This window comes from Palaemon carinicauda, chromosome 9 (assembly GCF_036898095.1).
Source record: "Palaemon carinicauda isolate YSFRI2023 chromosome 9, ASM3689809v2, whole genome shotgun sequence".
Classification (NCBI taxonomy): Eukaryota; Metazoa; Arthropoda; class Malacostraca; order Decapoda; family Palaemonidae; genus Palaemon; species Palaemon carinicauda.
Genome location: NC_090733.1, coordinates 38,083,659 through 38,095,062, shown reverse-complemented (window position 1 = coordinate 38,095,062; position 11,404 = coordinate 38,083,659).

Sequence of the window (11,404 nt, the reverse complement as noted above, 5' to 3'; positions counted from 1 at the left end):
TTGGGCTTTTCAGTCGTTTTACATATGTGACATGCATGGCAAAACTAGCTCATGTCCTTATGCATGCCAGGCCAGTAAAAGTGTTTAATTATCTTCTCTGTCGTCTTCCTTTTCCTAATATGTTCCGTCTTGTGTGCTATCACAATCAACTGTCTTCTCAATGGTGCGGGAATTAATATCTGACGATATATCCCAAATTTGGCCTTCCCGGGGATATCGGTGGGTCTATGCTTCCTCATAATTAACCCATCCTTAACATCCTTAAGATACTAACAGGTTGCAGGTGGGTGTACCTCCATCTCATCCACCAAAGGATATAATAACTCAGTTAACGTTGCATCCTTCCGTTGCAATCTTATCAGCCTTTTCCTACTCACTTGTCCTACTTCAAACGTTGCATTTTCTATTTCTTAAAAGCCCATTTCTTCTTTGTCTGCTTGTCTGCTCGTCTGTTGCTCCCTTTTCTCTATTGTTTACTCATGATTTCTCCTCTTGCATACCATTAAGGAAATCCTTTTCTTCAGAAAATAAATCCTGCAAGCTCATCGTTCCTTCGACTTCTTTTTCTTCTTTGTCCTCTTGTCCGCTCGTCTGTCGTTCCTCTTTGCTCGGGCTTACTTGGGACTTCTCCTCTTGCGTACTATCAAGGGGATCCTCTTCTTTGTAAAAAAAATCTTCCAAGCTCATCGCTCCTTCGATTTCTTTTTCTTCTTCAGCAGCCACTTCCTTCTTCATACGCCTAGTCGTCAAACCACTAGAAACCAGAGATGAGTAGTCCTCGCGTTTAGTCGTAGGACTATACCTCAATTCTCCGTTACAATAGGCCAAGGCACGAAAGGCACTCCACCAACCTCATTACCCAGCAGGATGTCTACTTCACCAGCCATTGAATCCTTTAACGCAAAGTCCAAATTGCCTGTCACCAAATTGCATGACAGTTGTAAATGGCAAATAGGGGTGACCTCCTCACCTCCTATCCCCGGCAAAACAATTGAGTACCCTGTGAGAGACTGTTCCACCATCTGATGTACTGCCCATACAACCACACTATGTTAACAACCTGTATTGCGCAATATCCTGACCGGGGTTCGCTCACTTCCGTCTATTGCTGCTAACATGCCTTCATAGATATATGGTTTAAAGCAATCCATGCTGTATGGGTTCATCCTGTTCATAGTGTAAACGGTGGCTGGTTCATTTTCCTCTCCGTCTTTCCCTGATTTCTTCTTAGTCTTCACATTCTGTGAAGTCAAATTATCTTTAATCACTTGGGCAACTACTTTCAGTTGGTTTGAAAACATTCCTTACTGATATGGCCTCTCTTGCCACACCTAAAACAGACAATATCAACCTTCTTTATGTCTTTCATAGCACTTGAAGGAGGGCGATTCGACGTTTGTTGCTGTGGTACTATCGCATTCGGCATAGGGAAAGTACCAGTGGTACTTCCGTTGTAACTGCTGAACTCTTTCCCATAGTTATTTCTGAGCTGGTATCCATGGTTTGGCAAATACATGACACTTGGTCGGAACGACGGTTGAAACTTCATGCCCGAGGAGGGTTTACGACTGATAATATTTTGATATTCACTTCTCTCTCTCTCTCTCTCTCTCTCTCTCTCTCTCTCTCTCTCTCTCTCTCTCTCTCTCTCTCTCTCTCTCTCTCTCTCTCTCTCTCTCAAGTACGTTTAAATGTGTTCAGGAATTCCTCGTAGATACTGCTCTAGTATTATCAACTCTTCTAAATTAGCCTTCTCCTTTACGTTAGCAGCCTTTGTCCATCTCTTAAAACATCGTCGTACAAGGAAAGTAATTTTCTTGACCTTTCTCAAACTTTGGAATCTTTCATTATAATATTCAAGGGTCATCTGATACACTTGTAGCACGCTCCTCTTCACTTCTTGATACTCCATCCTTTGGTTCTATGATAAGGATAACTAAGCACTGCGGCCCTTCCCAAAGAGCACACTGCAATAACACAGACCATTTATTTTTTGGCCTTATCATCGTCGCTGCGACCGTTTCAAACTAATCGAAGAACTCATCTGGGGATTCTTCTGTGATTCTTGGAATTAGCCTCTGGGCTTCCAACACATTAAACACTGGTTCGTGCATAGCAGGAGTCATCCCTGTCTCTGTCTGCCCTTCCAACTGGGAACGGGTGTGCATGTATTCCAACTCCCGCAAAATACCTCGCTTCTTCCATCTCTTTTTCATCCTTTCTTCTCTCTTTTTCTTCTTATCTTCTCTCTTTTTCTTCCTGTTCTGTCTCTTTTTCTTCCTGTCCTGTAATTTCCCCCACTTCCATCTCTCTCGCACATTGTCTTTCTTCTCTCTCTTCTTCATCTCGCCTTGCTTTCATTAATTCTGCAGGTCTTGCAATCTCTCAGGCTTCTTCTCGTTATTTTTTTTATTTCCTTCCCACGTCGTCTTTCATCTCTCTCATCTTCTTCCTGTCATTTTTCTCTTTCTTCTCGTTTTACCATCATATTTAACCTAATCAAACTCTTTTCTGCTTCAATACCTCGAATCTAAGCTTCTACATCATTCTCTGCTTTCATGCCTTCAGTTTGAGGGTCAATCAAATCCTTGCTTCGCTAAAAATTCTTCCTCATCTTCCTCTAACAGTTCATGAGCTGCAACAATATTCTGTTCCGACAACTTTCACAAGTTTATCAACTCTTCTACTGCTAGATACTTAATTTGGGCCTTTATCATCCCACTCGTAGCATGGCCACCACATGCCATTAAGAGAGAGAGCCAATGAGCTTTAGTTACATTAGCTTCTAACAATTCCTAAACACTTTGGTTACTTAAGAACTCTTAGATATTAAATTGCGCCATCTTGTAATTTTACTATAATTAATGACTCTCCAAAAAATTACACTGACAATACTCAAAATCCTATCAACACTGTACCAGTCAAAAACCTTTAATCCAAACACGCATTGTTATCAACAATATTTAAAACAGGGTAGCTCGTTTTTCAAGGGTCTGGGCACCAAAATACATTATATGATATGGATCCCGGGTCTGAGCACCCAAAATATATTATACGATTATGATGGCTCCTGGGTCTGGTCACCAAAATATATTATATGACTCTCTGGTCTGGGCACTAATAAAATATATGATACTATGAATCGTTACTTGGAACCAAACATATGATACTATATATACTACGACTGGCAAGTTAATCAATATTCACTGTGGTTCTTAACAGGAATCAAGCTGAATCGGGTTCCAAATAATGATGATTAGAATAATACACTCTTTACAAAAATCAATATATTCTGTATAAATTACAATATGTTAAAAAGAATTTACATAACAAAAATAAGTAACTGGAAAAAATTTATTCTGAATAAAACTTAGAATAATCGCTCGTATTCTGGTAATGAATCAAAGTCAGAAGTTGTTTGAATAGATTGTAATAATAATAACCCTTTTTTGTGTTGAGTTTAATTAAGAGATTTTTGGTTATTCAGTGGTTTTGTATATTCTTGTGTGGGAGTTATATAACTGTCTCGAAGCTCAGGTATTAATATTTTCAAGTGTAACAGATTTAATGTAAAAACAAACAGGTGAGTTTGAGACTCCAGAGAGTTGTGTAGCTTGCTAGCCGTAACATATGTAATATTACATTTTTGGCCCGTGTGGAGGATTAATTTTCGTTTAATTCTTATTTATTTTTTGTTTGCCAAATCCAGAGAGAGAGAGAGAGAGAGAGAGAGAGAGAGAGAGAGAGAGAGAGAGAGAGAGAGAGAGAGAGAGAGAGAGAGAGAGATTGTGTCAGCGAGCGAAAGGTAGTTAGTGTAGTGATTGTTTGTTGTGAGAAACACTGTTGGTGTAAATGAGGTTGTTTGTTTACCTTTAGCTAGGTTAGGACAGCAGAAAATGTTTCAGAATGAATGCGTTGTTTGATTGACTGCGACTTGAGGCAGTTGTGGGTGTGTAGATGCTGGATTTAAATATTTAATTGATTTCAACCAGCGTTGGAAGTATTTTGTTTATTTCAAGAGACGTAATTCCTCCTTTGGAGAAATTATTTTTTAATGTTGCTCAACCGTTGATGACCTGGCCTGTATTACGATTATATTTAGACTGCTCTTTGGATTAAACGACTGTTGATGACCTGGATTGCGTTCAAGAGCCTGATTGGATTGTTCTGGTGCTATGGTATGATTATAATAATTATGATATCAATGATATAGACTGCCCAATCGAATGAGACAGGTATAGCAGATTGTGCCAGTGTGGCGTCTGCCAGAGAGTTGTGGCATTGGCCTGGAAGGACTGTTGGCCCTGTGTGGACAAAGAGGTCCACACATAAACAAATATTGGTTTTGGTGTGAGGGTAATTTGAAGTTTGTTAGGGTTTTTTTTATTTGAATGGTGTTACGGTTATTTATTGGTATATTTATTAACTTAATTATTAGTTTTAAGTGTAATTATTTTGGATGTGGATGGTTTTATGTTAAGTATTTTAGTTTTAAGAAATATAGTTGTAAGTTGATGTTTTTTTTTTCTTTTTGTCTAAGAGTCCAGTTTATGATAACATAAGGGGAAAGATCGTTTTGTGGAGACAATTGTATGTTAGAGTGATCAAAGGTGTGGGGGTTACTTCTGTGTGCATCCTGCCATACCCAGACACGAGTCTATATATATATATATATATATATATATATATATATATATATATATATATATATATATATATATATATATATATATATATATATATATATATATATATATGGTGTGTGTGTGTATGTCTGTATGTTTTGTGTATTTGTATTGGATAGTGAGAGATGCAACCCTTTATTTGTTTTATCATGGTAACACTAGAGACCTCTGACGTGCTATTCTCACTCAGTGTCGGCCGACTTTCGAATCCAAGTGTACATATATCCATAAATCCTATTTCTGGCAAAATTTGCCTAGTGGGACTTTAGATTTTCTTTCTTAACTTCCTTACATAGACAGCACTTCCGTCCGCCCAAGTTTTTCACGATATTCCAGCAAAACTAGCGTCAATGGTCAGTAGGGTATTCAGGGCCGAGAATTTACCCTTTCAACACCCAGCCCATGTATAATAGACACTTATTTATGGAATACATCTATATTCCTACACCTTGCCTACACATATTTCACTCATTCATCCAGTGGTATAAATCCCGTGCTATCTTTAGACTATTCAAATTACTAAAACTCCTTTATCCTTTGTTAGGCTCTTCCGCGATAGCTCGTCTTGTCCACCATTTGAGATACTGATAGGTTGTTGCAGTATAATCTCAACATACATTTTGTACTTAACTAACACTGAACCCTATGGAGATTTGCACAGCAGTGATAACACAAATATGCTTTGCTGGTTCCTAACAATTACTCCTTCAAGAAATTCATCAACTTTATTAACTTAAAAATCTTTGAGCTAGTTTTACTCAGTTTCAATAAAAGACCATTTGTCTGTTCTCACTTTTAATTTAGTGGTTAACAACTTATCTGCAATTACACAATTAGTGAGCAAACTATGAGTCAGGATGCTTTAAATGCTGTAAAATCTTGAGATATATGCTTCACTTTACTTTATAAACTGTAAACGGCAGTGGAAAATGTGTCAATGTGCTTTATAAACATTAAAAACCATTGCAGTAGCCTTTGAAACACAAGGGCTCTTATCTCGGTCATGGAACTCGAACAGCCGCAAATACTTTGTAGCAAAATCTTACATTTTGGTGGCTAGTTGGGCGGTCATCTTGAAAAATAGCTCCCATATTTGAATTTTATTTGGCCAAATGGCAAGATTTGATTAGCATGATTTGGAGAACAGGTGTGACAAATGTAATGCTTGTTTCATCATTTACATAATTTGTCTGTTATATTCTTTGTTATCTGGAGTATAGAATAAGAGGTGGTCCTGTTTTCAGTAGGGTAAGTAGAATCTCACCAGAGTCTGAGAAGTTTGTTCTGACAAAAGAGTTTATTTGAAATTTATTCTTGTAATTATGTTTTAATTTCAAATATGGACCATCAGCATGAAAGTGACATATGATTGATTTATATACAAATGGCATTACAAACTCTGATGTAATTTTCAACAAAATAGATATCATCTAGTTGTAATATACAGCGGTCGATATAAAAAAAAAAAGTATGCAATTATTATCTATGTAAACTGTTAACACTAATTTATGATTAATCTCAATACAATAGAAATTCACCCAGAAAAGTTAGTGGCATTTCACTACTGCAGTAAAACGTAAACCCCTCTCTGGGTTGAGGGGTTGGAAAACTCAACGTTAGAAAATGTTACTGTAAAATTAAATGAAATATGCTGCATAACACTAGTTTCCATTTGAACAATATAAATTTTTTCTTACACTTTAGGTTGGGAAGACTTTACAACCTTATCCAAGAAAACTTACAGACGACTGACTCGTAAATGCAGAGGTGAAATAGGCAAAAATATATCAATGTATTTTAGATAAACATGCTAACAAATGGATGTTGAAATAACAACTGAAAGTAGAACAATATCATTGAAAAACACCACGTTGCATTTCATTTCGTAATTTACGGAGGATTTTATCTTGCCTCAAAATAATTATAAAGTATATAATAGTTGATAAATATCTAGTACGTAGATAAGGAAACAATTAAGTTTTTGGTATATCAGGTGATTTTGTTTTCACACCAAACATGTGATAGGTTGCAGATTAATATTTGCTAGTTCCAATATCAATCTAAAAAAATCCTGCATTGTTATGGAAAATAGGAATATTTGTCAGCAGAATAAGACTTCAAGAGATCTTAAATTTCCTTGAGTTATTATTAGACATGAGGTAAATGCTATGAATATTACATTGAAATAAATCAACTGTCTACAAATTTGCAAAGAGCCCGTGTCTGAAGAGAAGATCTGAAAAAAAATTAAAATAGGGAGGTGATTAGGGAAGTAATGTCACATAAAAGATAATGTTTCATTGATTATAAAATGGTAAATTCCAATGGGTTTGAAGAAGCAATATCTAATTTTCCTTAATAACAAATATTATAGTATAGCCTTTCGCTGTATCTAATATACGAAGGCTGTAATGACATATGATAACGAACCAAACCAAATATCGTATAGAAAGATATCCGATCTAAGTATGATTATATATCTAAAATTTTTATTGTACTACGTAAAATAAAAACAAAAATAATTCTTCGCTAAACAACTGATTATAAATGACAAACTTTTAATTACCAAAATTTTACGTAATTAAGTATTTCTCTAATTTAAAAACACATGACACTTCAACTTGCACAAATAAACAATGCTTATAAGATTATACCAATGATTCATGCGAAGGAAAAATATCATGAGGCAAAAATACAATTCAAAATAATATGTAAATAAATATAAATGGGGCTATGTATATTTGAAGGCCGTCTATTTGAGTCAGAATGGAACTGAATTCTAAATACTCTTCTGATCCGAAACTGTTGTACAGAGTATTCGGTCATTAACGTTTTTGCTGGGATAAGTAAGCATAATAAAAGCATATCTACATTATACATACACACACACACACACACACACACACACACACACACACATATATATATATATATATATATATATATATATATATATATATATATATATATATGTATATATATATATATATATATATATATATATATATATATATATATATATATATATATATATATATATATATATATATATATATATATATATATATATATATATATATATATATATATATATATATATATATATATATATATATATATATATATATATATATATGTATATATATATATATATATATATATATATATATATATATATATATATATATATATTTATATTTATAAATTATATACATATATATATATATATATATATATATATATATATATATATATATATATATATATATATATATATTAATAAATGAAATAGTTAATTATTACATGTTTAAAACACATGACGTAATATGTCATTGTAGATGAAGATGCTAGCATGAGATTTGCTGTAGTCATATAAAATCATAAACAGGATGTACTTTGCAGCCTCGGCAATGTAACATTTTTCTGAAACGTCAACACAAATGCATAGCGTGTGAAAGATTGTGTCGTCACCAGATGCAGGTGTCTTCCAAGAAAGAATGTAAAGTTTCCATATTGTGTTTAAATGCTAAGACAACTAAGCATACGATATCTGTGATATCGATAATTTAAGCAGTTCATATCTATACTTCACCTGAATTGGTCATCCGACCAAACCAGCTCCACTCCTGTGATGGAGATGTTTAATACTATTGTTTTTAGAGAATAAATCACTTTTAAAGTTACTAATATGAACTTTATTTTCAAGACTTAACATCTTAAACAACACATACTCAATGTGTGCTTATAACAGTAGCACACTAATAAATGGTGGCAGCGGTTAAAACTCTAAGAATCAGATAAAGATCTTCAAGTTATTAATAATAATACTCTAAGAATTATAGGAAGATCTTCAAGAAATAAAAAATAAAGCTGTAAAAACCAGAGAAAGATCTTCAAGAACTCAACGTTAATGAATCTACAATTTTGACTAAGTAACATAGTCCATCGAAATCTACAAAATTTGATGAATGTTATACATACAAACTGATGAACTGGATCTTCAATCAACATCCTAGGAAACCCAAGGACTGACGTTCAACGCTTACAAAACATATCCAGGAAGCACTACATTCTAGGAAACTCGAACGATACATCGCTAACAAACATCAAGAGAGAGAGAGAGGATGTGACGACATCACACAGAACCATATACTGTATAAGCTAAGTACAATTTTTCAAATTCATTCCAGTTTGGGCATTGAAGTGTAGTTATCACGAGTCGTTAGTCGATTATTACTGGGGTGAGTGGTTTGCTAATCTTTTATTTTCCTTTCATTAAAGGAAACTGTGTTCATCTTTTCTCTCTTTTTGCTAATTTCTTTTTCTTTCAGAAATTTACAGGAAATATCTTTGCGTTCGGTTTTCTTTCAGAAATTCTCGGGAAATGTCTTGGGATTAGTAACATTGTTTTGGGGAATTTTATTATAATCTTTGTCAGTGGGTACTTATGCGTTTACGCAGTGGACGTTTGTATTCATATAGATATTTTGATAGAATTGCAAGGGGTCGAAGAGATAGGGAAAGAAATACAGCAGTCATGACGCCCCCTGTGAGCCCCACCCCTGGACCTAGTGGCGTAGGACAGACTAATCCTCTCCCAATTATGACGCTTGTAAATGCCAGGTCTGCAATCCTTCCTTTTCAGGGTGGAGTCAATGGGTTCTTGCCTTAAAATGTGGAGTCATGGATTTCATCCGTCGATGCCCATTTAAATGCCAAACAAATCGTAGACCCTTTCGTATAATTACAAGAAGCTAAAAGTTTTATAGATTTTTCTAAGGGGGATGCGAGTGCGTATTTAAGAGGTGTTTCATTTCAAGAAGCAGTTACCTGGGATGATTTTAAAGTTAGGTTACGCGCGGTCTATGGGGGTGAAGAAGCCTTGGATGTAGTATTAAAGTTAAGAAATATACTCAATCAAGCCACTATGAATCGGCTTAATGTTATTGAGAGAGCAGCTCTCTTAGCTGATAGGCTTAATGAATATCAGGATATTTTAGGTAATTCCACTTGGGTTACTAGAGATAACATCTCCGTGATAGATTTTTCACGATTAATGTATTTAACTTGCATAACACTTATGTTGCCTGAAGCTTTAGTGGGGTGTTTTGATAAAAAGTTAACGCCTGCAAGTACGGAATTGGATGTATATAAACAGATAAAAAACACTAGGCTAAGTGTCCGGATCTCGATCCCGTGTTAACTCAAGTTTTTGCAAAGAATGAAACAAAGCCACAAACAGTGAACGTAGTTAATAATAGTCAAGTAGCGGGAATGACGTGTTATAATTGCAAACGTCAAGGTCACATAAGCGTGGACTGCAGAATGAAATTCTGCTCGATACATAATAGTTCGACTCATTCATACAATCAGTGTTACTCGCGTAAGACACAACAGACTCCCAGAAATACACAGTCAATTCCACAGTCAGTTCCTTATGGAAATAAAAAGAAAAATCCTCATTTTAACAATAAGAAGAAACAACCAAATGTCAATGCAGTTCAGAGTCCGAAGCAAACAAACACTTCTTCGAATATCGCTGAGCCTGGGTCGTCAAACCAGACCTCGCAAGGTCAGACTAATTTTCAGAATGTGCAGAGCAAAGCAAATACCACATAGTTAACTCCAGTGGGGAGAGAGTGATGTTGGGTCAAGGTCATTCATGTCAACCTCAATACTATTGAATAATCAATTTAATGTTTTATCAGACAATTGTGAGGCAATAGATTTTCCTATGAAACACACGGCCGAATTAAGTAAAACAGTGGATGCTCCTGTAGATTTGCAACGAATTCATACAATAATAAGCCAAAATGAGTTACGACCAACCTTATATGCTGTAAATTTAGAACACAAATCCTTTACGTTATTTTTTGACTATGGTAGTCCACGTAATATCATGGATTTGAAGACACATCATTTGTTGTTTTCGAACTTTCCGATTGAAAAATCCGGAGTTAGACTCTCGGGTATAGGAAATAATGAATTAAATGTCATAGGCATAGCTCATGTTCAATTCAAAGTCGGTAAACGCACGTTTGCTGATACATTTGTTGTTGTACTAAACATTGATATGTATCCAGCTGTAATTATAGGATACCCATCTATGGGAAATCAAAACATTATCTTAGCCCCTGCCAAGCACGGTGTGTATATCAAAGGGAAATTCTATAAGTCTTCTAATACCTTAAAATCAGTTTTGGATAAAAAGGAAACGACAAATGTAACCGTAACGTACGTTGAAGAACCAATAACTTGTCTCACTAATAAAGAAATAATATACGCGACCCAGCAGAATTCTCGTTCACCCGTAATATCATCTTGCACGCAATCTTTTGAGCCAAACGTACCTTCGAATTTAATAGTGCAAATAAAGAAAACATTACCGGGATCTGAAATATTAATCCTTTCCGACACTGAAAACTAACGGATTGTCTGTCACACAAGCTATTTATGCAGTAGGCTCACATCAACAATGTAATATTGAAGTCTGTAATCATTTAAATAACACTTTAGTAATTCACAAAAATCAACATATCTTGGATGTAGAAGTTTATAAACATCGTATTCTTACCGTTGCTGAAATCAATCACTTCTCAATCAGTTGCGGATGAATCCCTTTTGCAATCTATTAAAAATAAAATCAATAAAGAAATTCAAGACAAAGAAATTCAGCAGAAAACTTTTGGACTTTTAACTAAATATCATGATGTTTTTTC